Source organism: Gobius niger (assembly GCF_951799975.1).
Source record: "Gobius niger genome assembly, chromosome: 11".
Taxonomy (NCBI): Eukaryota; Metazoa; Chordata; class Actinopteri; order Gobiiformes; family Gobiidae; genus Gobius; species Gobius niger.
This window is the reverse complement of record NC_136862.1, coordinates 20,781,701-20,794,040: the sequence shown is the minus strand read 5'-3', so window position 1 is coordinate 20,794,040 and position 12,340 is coordinate 20,781,701. Positions and strand designations below refer to the sequence as shown.

Here is a 12,340-nt window from a genome sequence, read left to right as displayed (position 1 = left end):
TGATATTTCTAACAACTATTGCAATTGCAATTAGATTTGCAGCTCTACTCATAGATGTTTATTTAGCTGTGCACTTTGTGGTCTGAATGAAGGGGGTTGTAGTGAGTGCCATCTGTGTAGTCGCTGGTTCAAAGCCCCATGGGAAATGCAGTTTGGTGGGATGATGGGGTGAGCCCCGCCCCCTCCCCTCTGTCTCTGTACATTTCTCCAGGCGACAGTCAAAGCTGATTATGATCACACTGTCGCTCATTCAGATATTCAGAACCATCAGTGCTTTAATGCTATTTTTTTTTATCTCATTTAATTATTTATTCATGGACATATTTTTATTTTATTTTATTTGTTTATTGGTTGGGACAGTGTGTGTTAATGAACAAGCCCCTGCAGATTTTAGCCATGTGCTAATTTGCATCAGGTGTCCCACACTATTGTACATGTTTTCCGTGGTAAGGGATACCGGAGTGCCCGGAGGAAACCTACGCAGACACATCTTGCCGTGAAGCACAAGCACTAACCACTGCGCCACCTTGCTGTGCATTTATTTGAAAAACCCCATGAGATGAATCATCTCGTTTTCAAGGGGTCTTCGGGATCACATCCAAAGGAAACAAAACAAAACAGAGTAGATACATAATAAAGAACACAACTGCACAACACCCCACCCCACATAAACCCACGCACACACACACACACCAGCTCATGTTCTTTTTAAAATCGTATGTGTTCTTCATGGACTGATTATAACTTTTTGTTTGCTTGATGCAAAATGGCCCTAATTTGTTTGTGGTGGTGTAGTTTGGCTTTTTTCTGATGAACTGATAGGATTCTCCAGCTTTTTTTTCCACACAGATGATAAGTTCTTTTACTACTTGTACCCGCTGTCTCTGAAGTCATCATTATTGTCCCGTGGGGTAAATGTGTCGTTTGTTGAAGTAACTTGTCAAGTGCAGAGAGTAACGCCTGGAGACTGTCTGCTCTGCATCTTGAGCTTGGATCTCGGCTTGAAGAACTCAGAGGATTATTTCAGTGTCTTGTTTTGAAGCTTCAGGCCAGTTTTACTGAAGGGTAAGCTGAGTGTCACTGACCGGGAAGAGGTCATAATGCTCTTATCATGCTGTGCAATGGCTCCTGGTCTTTCTCCTAGAGATGATACACTATTTCCTGCTTTCCCCGTGGCATCGTCAGCACAGCACAGTGTCATCACACATCCCTCTTATGGTGCTTTTTGACTTAGCGCCAGCCTGTCAGACCAGGTCCCATTTTGGAACCGTCTTCTCCCTGGGACAAAGCCGATCCACCAAGCCGATGCCCAAAGTGATAGGAACAGACTGCTGGCCATTGATTTGCCAGAGAAGAGACGAGATACAACTCTGCAACAGGCACAGCAGGCTACTAGCATTAGCCACCGTTGGCTTACCTTCATAGTCCGTCTTCTAGCTGTTTCTTTTCTCTCGTTTTTGGTTTGGTTCCTGGATAATTTAATCAAATCTATCAAACAGCAGTATTTGTCCACAGTGTTGGCCTGCAGACACTCTTTTTCTTTTTTGTCTTTAGCTGCCTCCTATGGGGCGTAGTGCTGCTGTGTTGTGTCTCCTGCGTGTGACATGAGACTCTGTTTGACATGCGAGAGGATAAAGCATGTCTATGTAAACTTTCAGAAAAAAAGCATCCCAAAGACTAAAATAATGAAAAACCTATTTGCTCGACAAACTGCTCAAGAGCGTGAAATTGAACCATGCATCTAGATAACAAACAAAGAAGATGAAACTGCTAAAATGATAAATGACCTGAAGTAGTTATCATAATTGTTTTGGATTAATTTCCTGTCTGGATCTTCGATATCACTCCGCAATATCAGGCAATGCCAAAAAAAAGAGAAAAAAAACAAAAAATTGTAAATGATTTCTCTCAATTTCCCCCAACATCTCAAAAAGCCCCCGGCGCTTTGTAAAACTCAGATTAAGTGAACTCTATCCCCAAAATGAGCGCGATTAGGTTACCCGTTGCTCTTATCGACGCTCTTTGTGAGAAATGAGGTCACGTGGATTACTGAGTGGCCAGTTTAGCCGGCGCACTTCCATAATCCACATCTTTGTTGAGATTCGCCACGGTCATCACCATCGCGGTTCTAACCCCCTCGGCTTCACATTATTGTCGCTGCTGTGAAATCTCTCTGCTCAGCTTCAAGAGGACCGTCCGTATAACTCGCGCTCTCCAAACGCACTCACATTCTTTTTTTTCCCCCCCTGTTGCGCCCGTGTTTGACACCGCCACCCCGTTTTCACTGGTTGTTTATTTTTCACTCCTTTGTCTTTCGCCCGCGAACATGTCCCCGCGTCAGGCCCATCAAGCCCTCTTTGGCGCCGCGTCAAGTGCCTAATCTGTGATCTCGTGTGTAGATGTGGCCGCGCGCGCTCACTCTCCCATCCCATCTCTCTCTCTCTCTCCTCTCTCGCACAATGGGGACTTTTGAATAGCCACCACTACGGCTATCTGCTTGTTCACTCACGGGACATAAGCGCATAATGAATCGACAACAAGCGGCCACCTCTCCTCTCCATCTCTCTCCCACACGCGCTTTGAAGTTGCATATTAATGATGCCAACTATAAAGGCTCTATTCAACAGTGGAGGTGGTAGAAGAGGCAGGGGCCCATTGACCGACACTCGCCCGTGCGCCCTGTCATCTCTGAAGGGCGTAATGGCTAACAGGTGGCGGTGTCGCGCGCTCCTCTCCTCGCGCAACAGCGGATCGGGCAGGGATGGGGCGGGGTAATGGCCTGTTTGATGTGTCATAAGCGGCGCTAACGAGCTAACAGAGCTCACTGCCAATTAAAGCGATATTTTAACTAATGGACTAACAGATACAGCTACAAATGCATGGAGAGTGTTCAAAATGTAATGAAATATATTAATTGGCAGGAGGTTTGAATGCACAATGGACAGTGCCAAAAAAGAGAGAGCGCGTCAAATCATTTGCTTTGTAACAGGGCTTGGTGTTTATATTTTTGCTCACTGGCTATAGTCACAAGTTATTTCAAAGGTTAGCAGCTAATTAGCGTTTCCACTGGCCAAAAAGTGCCTTTGCGTTAGGAGGCTGCACTTTTCATATTGTATTGATGTTTTATCTCCTTTCATCAGTTAAGACATAGGGTTACACATTTAATTGTAATCAAATTGGAATTCCAATTTCAATGGGCTGCACAGACTGCAGTTATTAACACAATATCCTTTGCAAATAACAAAATATCTTGTTTCCATGGTAAATGATTCTGGTGTTAGTTCAGCAGTCTTCTCTCACATATTAATGCTCCTGGATGAAATAAAAAGTGATTTTAAAACATAAATTGCATTCATAATTCATCCATCCATCTTCTTCCACATGTCCGTTGCCAGGTCGTGGGGGCAGCTGTTGGAGCTGCCCAAATCACATTGCACCAGCCCCTTATGGCTCCTCCTGCAGGTGGTGGGTCCACAGGAGGACGGCCTCACGATTAACCAGGCCTGTTGGTCTCTCATAAGGGGCTTCTGAACCGCTCTTTGTCTGACCCGTCACTTAGGACCTGTTTGCCATGGGAGACCAAACCAGGGACACGAAGCCCCCGACAACAGAGCTCCAGGATCATTCGGGTGCTGAAACCCCTCCACCACGTTAAGGTGGCGGTTCCAGGAGGGGGCATTCTTAATTCTTGACAGAAAAATGAATGTGTTACACCTATGTAATTGTGCAGCAGCAGCCCTGTCTTGTTGTAATGTTGGGCCTTGTTACTGTTACTCCAGTTAAACATGAAGCTAGTTGACGGGGAGGACACAAAATATTAAACATACAAGTAGCCATGTCACTGGAATTATCCCTGGTGACTCTGTACAGGAGGAGTCTTGGGAAACAGCAACCAATGGCCGGCGTTTCTCTTCATCTGTGGTGCCAGTTGTAAACAAACCAGCTCTCATGTGGCACACAGTTGTCAAAACATCTTATTAAAACAGTGTCTCTATACTATTAGTTGCCATTTCCCTAAGAAAGTACAAAAGGTCAAAGTGCACCTCATTAAAATAGATCATCCTACACAGTACACAATACAATATAAAGTTTTTGTATCTGTTTGAGAGTCGCACAATCACAATATAATCCAAATAACATAATGGTTGCATATTGCAATTAAGAAAACATGATTCTATGGAGTCTTATTATGTATAAGCCCTTCTCTCGCAAATGTTGTCACTCCTGGATGTGCTTAAAATATGCACAGTGACCTTAATTTCATATTCGCAATTGCAATACTTTTACATTTTTCAAAATAGTGCAGCTCTGTGATCTGTTTTCAACTATATTGCAGCATGATCATTTTTAATAGTTCTATTACACAATATTATTATTTCCATTATTATTTTTGTTACTCATTTTTAAGTAGAATCAGCCTGAAGATAATCGGCCAGTCCAGTCCAGTCCAGTTTTTTTTTTTTTTTTTTTTCAATAGAGGTGAGGGGCACAGTATAGCAGGTCTCTTGGGGTGCCACTCTGCACCCCTGAAACGTCCCGGGGCAGGAGCTGAACAGTGGCTGGACACAGGGCTGTTTGTCAGCCTCTTATGGGATCTGGTTTTGGCTGGTTATAGCATAAGCTCTTTGTGGTGGGTGTTAGGACAGTCCTGGCACCATAGCCCTCCCTGAGCTTCCTCCCCTTCCCAGCTCGAAGCCAGGACTAACCCAGAGCCAGCTCCTCGTTGGCCTGAATGAGAAGGGCTGCTCCGAGGGAGTACAAGACAACTGTGACTCATGCATCATCTGGAAACTTGAAAGCAGCGCTTTGGGGGAGCATAGTATACTATAAGTCAAAGGTCACTTTAGGATCATGTTGTCAATAAAGTGCACGTTGATACACATTTATCAGATACAGTACATTCCAGAATGAGTAACCTATACTTTACTCTGTAAAGTATAGGTTGAGTATAGGTGAGTGACTACAAAGAAATGTCCAACCCGTCACACAGTTCAGCTGTAGACCAGTGGTTCCCAACCCATTCCAAAAACTATGGCCACTACAAATGAGTAAAAGAATGAAGGCTCAAAAAAATTTCAAACAAACTGCAATTGGAGTGTTTGATGCACCCGTGCTCCTCTCTTATAAAGTACGACAATATTTTCGCTAAACTCGGGGAACAGGATTCAAGAGACAGTGGAATAATTATGGATAAATATTAGGGGTTCAGCTCTAACGGTTTGGTTCACGGTGCAGGACCCGTGGTGTGGTGCATCACGGTAGTGTACAATCAAAAAAATAATGAGTAGGTTTAGAAATGAAATAGCCTAATGATCGTTGTTAGACAGTATTTATAACCTTACAATAAAATTGGCAATGCTTTCAAAGCTGCTTTATAATAAAATGTACCTCTGGGCTCACAATACGTGAAAGCAAAATAGAAAACAAATGGTCCAGCAAAGTAAAAAAAAGAAAAAAAAATACGCAGTGCAGGCCATGCGGTCGTTAAGTGGTTTCATTTTCGCTTTTACTCACATGGAGGATAAATCAGTCGGAGCAGCGCGTTTGATTAGAGGCTCGTGTTTGAGCAGCACACATTGCCCTGTTTGGATGCGCACGCGCACACATACACACGTACGCACACACACGCACACATCGCCCTGTTTGGATGCACGCGCACACATACATACACATACATACACACACACGCGCGCACACACACATCGCCCTGTTTGGATGCGCGCACACGCACGGCAGTCAGATCTCGTGCACTCGCGTTTGTGTGACAGCGGGTTGTCCTCGGACAGCAGCACCGCGGTCCATATGGACCCGTGACCAATGCCCGCGGCTGGTGGGACCGTCACGTGGGGGCCGGCCGCGGATGTCCACGCACACACTCCGTACTGTCGCCAGGCTTCCTGGTGTTCCCAAACGGTTTCCCATCCCAGTCCTAACCAGGCACTTCCCTGCTTAGCATCCGAGGAACGGTCTCCCATCCCAGTTCTAACCAGGCACTTCCCTGCTTAGCTTCAAAGTCGGTATGGGAAATAAACATGGCGGCGCCCAGGCAGCGGCCATTGAGATTGCGTTTTCTATAATAGATTACTATCAACATTAGTACTGTTGGTAAGTAGTTTGTTTCCCATTCCAATTGTGCCTATTGTAAGCCCCCCGATAAGAAAAGGTATAGGTGACCTTCTTAAAGCTGTGCCAGATTAGAAATGTAGACATTCAACAGCACAAGCCTCTGTCTGTTAAAGTTCAAGTGAGAATGGCATTGCACATTAATGGAAAAAGGACTAGAAGTGTGCAGCGTTTGTATGAGTTTATTCATCTGTAAAGCTGTGTAGATGGTGAATGGTGGTTAATAGTCTGCTTAAACAGACAGCAGCCTGCTGTAAAAGATTAGTCATCAGCGATGGATCCTTGGGGAGACAGTGTTAGATGTCAGACTGCTGCTAAGACGATGCCAAGGTGAAATGTAACTTGTTCAGTGCCCTTGAGCTGAAATGAAGCTGTATAGACTCACCGTAAGTACAGTGTATAGACAAGATTAATCACAATTGCAGGTTGAATGGTCACAGTTAACAAATTGCAAAGGCTGCCTTACGTAATTTTGTAATAACACATCTCATCTCTGTGAGGTCTTAAAAGCTCCAAAAACTGTAGTTTATGCTTACACTAACGTGTTTTCAAATATATGATTTTTGTTTATTTTCTGATGATGTAAAACCACGAAATGTGAGATAGTGCTGGTTGACAATCGGAAAAAAAAGACAACTTTAATCAAATGAATATGACATTTACCCATATGGTTCATGAGAAAAAAACATTAAACATCAAAATAAACATCAATGTAAACAACAAATGCTTTCTTCTCCCCAGCAAAATTAAAAATTGTGTTTATTTAAATTAAATTTTATCAATTAATTTAATAATTTTATTCGGTAGGAGTCTAAATTCCACTCCAGACTTTAAGCTGTCTCTGCTACAGGATTGGCCATAGACCTGTCGATTAAAAAGCAGCATGCCAGGTATTCAATTTAATAAAAAAAATCATTAAAAATGTGATTATTGCGCAGACATTCTATAAGATGAATCCTGGTTTGAAACATAAATTGCTATTGTCATACTACCTAATCAGATATTTCTCATCCATTGCAAGGCCATAATAATTTATACATTGATATGCAGCCTCAGCCCCTGTTGCTACCTGCTGGATGTGTCTCGAAACAACCCCGAGGAGCAGGTGGAAAAGAGCGTGTCACTTCCTTAGCAACTGCCTAACGACAGAGTTTGAGTCACCGGCTCTTTTTCTTTTTTTGCCTGTGAATGGGACACACAGAGACGATGATGCCTAAGATGCCTAAACAAACATCTCGGAACAAAACCACTTATGTAGGTGCCAGCCAGGTTGAGAACAAGGTCTAGCACAAGTTAATTTCCCTTCATGTCTTTAGGTCTGCTTGTTTGTAAATGTGCTGAGTAACAGGGTCAGTCTTGGTCAACATGTGCAGTGGTTTTGTACAATCTCCTGACAGACTGCCACAGACCGACACAGACAGGCGTAATCATGTAACCTCATTGGCACAAGTGCGGAGTAATCTTTTGGCAGGTTTCTGGTGAATGAGCTTAAATCTGTTCAATGGATTCAGATTTTGCCCCATCTGCATGTCTTCTTTTACAATCTATGTAGAAAGTCTGGATTGTCTGGATGAAGAATTGTCCAAGAGTGTGCCAGGGTAAAAACTGTACTTTGAGACTACACCGAGATTTTAGTTTTAACCTCGCACAAACATATTTGATCTGGGTAAGTTGTCCTTGAGAAACAGAGATCCGGATTCACACGAGAATAGTTTGTCCTTGGCTATTTAATATCACTACTATTTCAACAAAAATAATATTCTGAATCGATAAAGCACTTGTACTTAACACGACCTTCTTGCCGAAAACACAAAATGGCACTGATTAAAAATATACCAACAGAGAAGCTCAGAAAAACCACAAATGACCTGTTGTGAATGGGGCACTTGAACTATTGCCAGGGATATTGAGGTCGCAGGTTCAGGTCGCTGCAAAAAACAACAAATAAAAATGATCTTTTATTCATTCTCCAATGTGTCTATGGAACCTCATCGGAGCAATTTACAACTCCCAGTCCACGCCATTTTTATGATATTCTTCTTTATAGGTTTTATATTGTCTCCATTTTATGTATCCCTTTTGATACTCTTCTTATATGTCATTTTTTAATAGCTTTCTGCACAGTTTCATGTTGCATCGATCCATGTGTGAACGATGCAGTCATATACGCACCCAAAAAACTCCCCCTTTAGGGATAATAAAGTTAGACCTTACCTTAATCCTTTGCACATACATTATTTGTTAAGAATGAAAGAGTGCTTAAAGGGGCTAGATGCAAGTTTTATACTCACTACTGCCACCTCAGGTCATACGTGTAACTGCACCTTCTATATTAAGCTTGTGCATGATGGCACTTCTGACCCGAATTAACACCTTTCTGAGTGACAGTGCAGGATTTTAGAGGCAGTTGTGGTGAACAGCTCATTCTACACCTTAGGACATTGCTGGAACATGTATAATTTTAACATTTTAAACTGCGTATAGTCTCTTTAAGTGACTGAGTGGTTAGTGCTCATGCTCCACTGTTCGATTTTCAGATGCTCCAGTTTCCTCGATCAACCCAAAACATTCACAATAGTCTCATCCTTTAGCTGAATTCCTGATCAATCTTTTTAAAAAAGTGTCTCCATTGCCTGTCTACTTGATGTATCATTTAGGTTCTGTTTAAGTTTTCAATTTACAACACTGAGTGGCCACTGGCCGTCCTATGCTTCTCGCTGTTGTCGCACTAAAGACATATTTATCTGAACTCTTCTAGTATCTTCTGCATCCACACTGCCTCCTGCTCGTGCCCTGGTTTTGATTGAGCCTGGTTTGTTGCTGTGGTTTGCATCAGCCTGTGATCTGGCGCTACATGGTGGGAAGAGACTGCGTGTGCTGTACATTTGTAGGTCTGCCCTGGGGAGCTGCGTATCTATAAGTGTACAAGCTGCGAAGTGTGTTAGCCTGTAATTATGCTACACTGTGCTGCTTGGCTTCTTTGAGGGTGAAATTAAGTACTACTGTAGTGCATCTGATATTCGCTGTACACATTTTTTGAAAAGTACAATATTTTATTACTTCAGGACTGTGAAATGCAGCTCTTGTTTGGAAAAAAAATAGAAAGCATCTCCCACACTCACCTGCTTTGCCTTAACTTGAAATTAAAATAAAAAACTTGAATGTAACCTGACAGCGCCTCCTGTTGACCGGTTCCAAACTGCTCCAGGCCGCTTTCTTCTGTCACCGCTAAGGCAGTAGCACTGTTATTAGCTCTTTGTGTACGTTGTAACTGTTGAGTACTGCAAATCTACCTGTGGCATACTGATAAAGACACCCGAACTTCTACGAGGAGTGAAACATGTAGAAGCTGCTAAGAACGGCAGTAGCTGTAGCAGTTGTAGTAATGCTCATACTTCCATATGCTTTATTTCCACAGCCATGTTTCCACGTTCTTTTACTGATCCGTGTAATGAGAGAGGAAAATCCGATGGCAAATGAATTAATTCTCTCTCTCCGTTTCTGCGCTGCGTTCAAGGTTCTGCCTAATCTGCTCTAATGTGTTCACACTGTCACCAGATCAATGTGTCCATGGGCGGAGACTGAGATAGTGCCTCTCTTCCCTCTCTGGATCTGTCCCTAACGAAATATCACCGAGCAAGATTGGACAGGGTTTAATGGCAAAGCTTATAATAGGCTGTTATCAATGCAAGAGCAACAGTCCATGTGTTGTAATGACAGGAAGGCCATGTTCAAAATCTCAGTGGACCGAAACAAGCTGTGCTAAAACTGATATTGTATTAATATTGTATTAATATTGTATTGTCTAATTTTCATACTGCTTCAACATTGTAGTTTTCATGTGTTTGTCAGTAGGTGGAGTAGTGAACCCTGCTCTGCCCTCACCTGGCTTTCCCCCTCACCCAAGCCCCTCACTCCCTTCCCTTGTGATGCGTTCAAAGAGAGAAGGGAAATATCAATCATGTGCCACACACATTTATCAGCAGAATAAATAAGAAATGTGGTAAAGTAAACATTTTGAGACTTTTGGGTTTTCAGCTGAATCTGAACAGGTCGGTCAGATGTTTATCAGATCTCTGTCTTTTGTAAACTTCTGTCATAATGTCACACTCCGACTGTTGCTGTGTCTGCTCCTTTGCAAAGTCTACACGTGTTTGTGTTGACATGGTGCCAGTGCAGGTGAGGGGTGTGTTGGGGGTGAGGCGGAGGAGGTGTTGAGCTTGTCTCTGCGTCTGCAGGACTAAGTTAGCTGGCTGTTGAAGGTGGGAAAAGCAACCATCCCGGACCTGTGACTTTCTTATTTTCAAACCTTTTTTGGATGTTCATTGGCAATGTTTTACTGGCCTGATACAAAACCTGAATAATTGTTATGCTTACCAAGAGGCCAGTGCATAAAGTGAAGCCAAACACTTGACATGAGGCTCCACTGGCCGTGATCTGCCAGTTTAACCTCAGATATATGTATTGACTGTTCTGATTTTTCTCACTGGCCTTAGCAGAGCTTGTAGGTCATGATTTTATCTCTGTGTTTACTTACACCACAATGGCTACACATTCTTGTTCTGTCAGATTTAGTAAAAACTCACGCTCCTCTCCCGGCTTCATGCTGGTTGCCATAGTTACGCTTCCTGGGTTGTGTGGGTATGCTGAGGTTCAGCAAGTGCAACAACATGCGTTTTTTCCCAGTATTTAGCTGCCAAGTGTTATTATTGATGAATACAAGCTGTGGTCGTAATAGCGACACCTCCATTTAGTAGTAGTGGTTGTAATATTTATGAGTCACATGAAGCCTCCCAGTGATGGATGCCATTTTGAGGACTTTTGACAAATTTGCTAACTTGTTTTAGGTCTGTTTAAATACATTGTTGTACAAACTGAATTAATTGTAAATGTGAAATTGTGTTTTTTTTTCTTCCTCATATATATCTTAAGAATATATATTTATTTGTTTTGTCGCTTTTACTAATAAGGTTCAAAGAAAGACATCTCAAAAATAAACCCCCGCACATAAAAGCTTTCCACGCCTGGGCTATTTTACACAAAGTGTTTTTTACTCCTTCAAAGTCCAAACTCCTGCCATGACCTGTTACTGCCATGGGGTGGGATGCATGTGAATAATTGAAATTGACCATAGGTTAAAAAGAACAGTGCACAGTCCTAGGATTGTATCGATGAATATGCAAAAACAACGGTAAAACCGTGTGGGTTTGATGCAAAGATGGTCAAAATATTGCCTGCGCATAGGCCTAAAAGAGGCTGTAGGTGAGCTTTGAATAATGCAAATTTTTAGTGGAAGAGGAGTAAAATGTTTTTTCTTTTTCTTTTTTTCTCATTGGACCGTGCAGCAATTGGTGTGCACTTCTGAGGCAACAGAGCAACCATTTCATGCCATTTTTGGTGTGATTGTAGTTCAGAGAGAGAAGAGGCGGAAGGATATGAGAGGAGATGCGCCGAGAGCGAAAGTGCACACATGAAGGACAGTTCTTTGGTGCTGCATTCAGGGCCTACAGCAACATGGAAATGTATCAGCAGCTAGCTTTAACACATATGAAAGGTTAATGTCACAAGAGTAGTGGTTGTCAAGCTGTCATATTCCACAGAATGGGCAGGACAAGGCTCTTTTTAGTTTGTACCCTACTCGACCTTAGTTTCATTGGGGTTTGAATTCTGCCCTGAGTAACATTAAGCTGGTACTTACTGTATGTCTGATTTATTTCTAGACTTACAATAGTCTCATATTTCTCATATATTTATACATTATTTACAAACACATTCACAGGAGCATAAGTGGATTTGAACATGATAGTGGAATGATGTGGAATGATGTATACCATCTGAACCCTTGTCATTTTGGTCTGGTCGTGGCTAGTGTCTGTTTTGCTTTTATAATTTTGTGTATTTGATTTAACCCTGGTTTGATGGATTAGCTCAATTTATGTCTGATTTGGTCCAGACTTTAGTCTCATAGATTAGTTTCTGTCCGAGTAAGGTTCCAGAGTGTGGTTGTGTTTTACTTTTTCCCTCATCCTGTACTCCTGTATCGGTTGCTCTTCTTAATAAGCACAGATGGCACTTTGTGTTCAGGTCTTCGGGTCTTCATTTGTTCTTCTGATGGAAACTTATGTGCCACATTGTGGCCCTAATGTGTCATTTATTTTTTGCACAGTGAATGTTATGGCAAAGTCATATTCCATTGTTGATTTTTTTAATATTGAAT

General features: G+C 42.3%; 1 protein-coding gene across 14 annotated transcripts in view; it reads left to right on the top strand.

Annotated features, from left to right (window-relative positions):
• nbeaa (neurobeachin a) overlaps positions 1 to 12,340 on the top strand; it is a 129,203-nt gene that overhangs the window by 31,590 nt on the left and 85,273 nt on the right. The window lies entirely within an intron of this gene.